Source organism: Mus pahari, chromosome 5 (genome assembly GCF_900095145.1).
Source record: "Mus pahari chromosome 5, PAHARI_EIJ_v1.1, whole genome shotgun sequence".
NCBI lineage: Eukaryota > Metazoa > Chordata > Mammalia > Rodentia > Muridae > Mus > Mus pahari.
Window position 1 is genome coordinate 128,964,001 of NC_034594.1, and position 2,770 is coordinate 128,966,770.

A 2,770-nucleotide genomic window follows, 5' to 3' on the forward strand; every position below is an offset into this window, starting at 1 on the left:
GATGGCCTAGTCAGCCATCGTTGGGAAGAGATGCCCCTTGGTCTTGCAAACTTTATATGCCCTATACAGGGGAACACCAGGACCAAGAAGTGGGAGTGGGTGGACAGGGGAGCAGGGTGTGGGGAGGCTGTAGGGGACATTCGGGATAGCATTTGAAATGTAAATGAAGAAAATATCTAATAAAATAATTTTTAAAAAAAAAGAAGAATGAAACTAGATCCTCTTCTCTCACTCTCCAAAAAACTCAACTCCAAATGGACCAAGGATGTCAACATAGGGCCTGATACCCATGGTCTGGAGAGATGGGTCAGAGGTTAAGAGCACTAGCTGTTCTTCCAGAAGACCCGAGTTCAATTCTCAGCACCTATATAGTGGTTCACAACCATCTGTAACTCTTCTAGTGCCAGTGGATCTGATGTCCTCTTCTGACTTCTGTGTCACAGACACACAAACATACACACACACAACTCAAAGAAATGTAATAAAGATTTTAAAAGCTAGGCAGTGATGGTGCACACCTTTAATCCCAACACTCGGGGGATAGAGGCAGGGGAGATCTCTATGAGTTCAAGACCAACCTAGTCTACAGAGCAAGTTCCAGGACAGTCAGAGCTACACAGAGAAACCCTGTTTCAAACAAAATAAAACGAATACAAAGACCTGATACCATCCAATAACTTATAGGCATATGAAAGTATTTTCTGAATAGGACCCCAGTAGGTGGAGAAATGGCCCAACAGTTTAGAGCCCTGGCTGTCCTTCAGAGAACAGAGGTAGCTTACAACTATTCATAGCTCCAGACCCAAATTATCTGGCCACCTCTTCTGGCCTCTGTGGGAAATATATGCTTATGGTGTACAGACATACATACAGGCAAAACAATCATAAAATAAAAGAGAAAAAATTAAAGGACACCATCATTTGTGTGGCAGCCTACAGAAGATGAAGAGAGAATCATTAGCAACTATAAATCGGACATTGTTAATACCTAGAATATACAAAAAAAAAAAAAAAAACTCAAAAGAATCTATGCATCAAGACAGCAAATAACTAAAACGAAACTAAAAAGAATATGAAAACAAGCAGACAGTTCTCAAAAGGCAAAGAGCAAATGGCTGGAAATATGCTTCATTTTGTGTTTTTAATGTCCAACATGTTTTGCCATGAGAGAAATGCAAATTACCACTTACTCACTGTCTGGAGGAGTGCGAACTGGTCCAGCCACTTTGGAACTCATTGGGGAGGTCTCTCTGAAAGCCAGAAAGAGATCTACCACTTGATCCAGCTAGAATACTCAGGCGTATACGCAAATAATCCTGTTTACTACAGAGATGCTTGCTTCTGCATGGTTGTTGCCGTTACACGATGGCCAGAAAATATAAATAACCTAGCTGTCCATCAACATCTTCACGGATAGCAAAAATGTGTTAAGTTTGCACATTGGGATAATCTTCAGATGTTAAGAAAAATGAAATCATAAATTTTTCGGGTACATGAATGAAACTGTAAACAATCATTCGAGTGAGATCCCACAAACCTAGGAATGCAGACACGATATGTTTTCTCTCATTGGTGCACACTGGCTTTGAGTATTTAGACTTGAGTATTTCATTTGGAATACCCACAGAGGTCAGAAAGCTAATATGGGAGGTGGGAGGTTCCATGGGATGGGAGACAGAATGCTGTGGTGTAAAGGAGGGGGAGGGGAATAATGAACTAGAAAGGTTAGCAGGGGTGAAGGGTGAGAGGTCAAGATGGCGGAGGGAGTATAGGAGGTAACTAATACTAAAGACCTTTTGAAAAAGACATATGGAAGCCTGCGAAAAACTTCCTACAGTGTATGCAGAGACATATACTTTTAAAAATTTTAGAGCTACCCTAAAATAGGTAAAGATGACCCTAGTAGACACCACAGGCTAACAGTTAAAAAGTTTAGTGCCAGGGATGTGTTGCCTCTTTCTCTTTTATGTTTATTGGCTTAGTAGTGTCCCATAGACTCTGGAGTGTATATTAGCCAGTCCCACAAACTCGCAAACATTACAGACTATTGTCATGATCCCCGTTACTCTCCAGAACCTAACATTAAGACCTTAATGCTGATAACAGCACATGCTTGAGTCATAGAACATGGAGAAATCAATTTGTACTCGCATGAGAGCTTCACCTCTATTGCCTGGGTTTCCTAGTTCTGGAAAGTGCCATGCATACCGCTGGAGGAGAGAAGTAATCAGTCTAACACAGCTATAAAGCTCACAAGCTACACGCTAATGAGCAGCTTGGCACGATGTGCCACAGGTGGCCCAAGTGTCATGGGAGTAATCAACAACTTTCTGGCTTTCAAGCTTACGACCCACAATGAAACCTATACCTGGCATTGTTATTGTAGCCAAGAACCTGTATCTAGACAGGTCATAGGATGTAAGGCAGAATCTACTGTTATTCTGTTAAATGGACATAGTATTAAACTGATTCCTAATGGCATATTGCAATACCCATAGATTAGTGTATCTCTCAACCCTCATCAGAGAAACTTCTTTTAGCCTTTGATAGCAATTAACACAGACCCACGACTGGTCAAGGTACAGAGAATAAGAAACTGCAAAGTGGTGGAGCAGTGGTAGTGATGCCTTTAATCCCCACCCCACCCCCACCCCCACCCCCACCCCCACCCCCACTCCCAGCACTTGAGAGGCAGAGGAAGGCGGATTTCTGAATTTGAGGCCAGCCTGGTCTACAGAGTGAGTTCCAGGACAGCCAGGGCTACACAAAG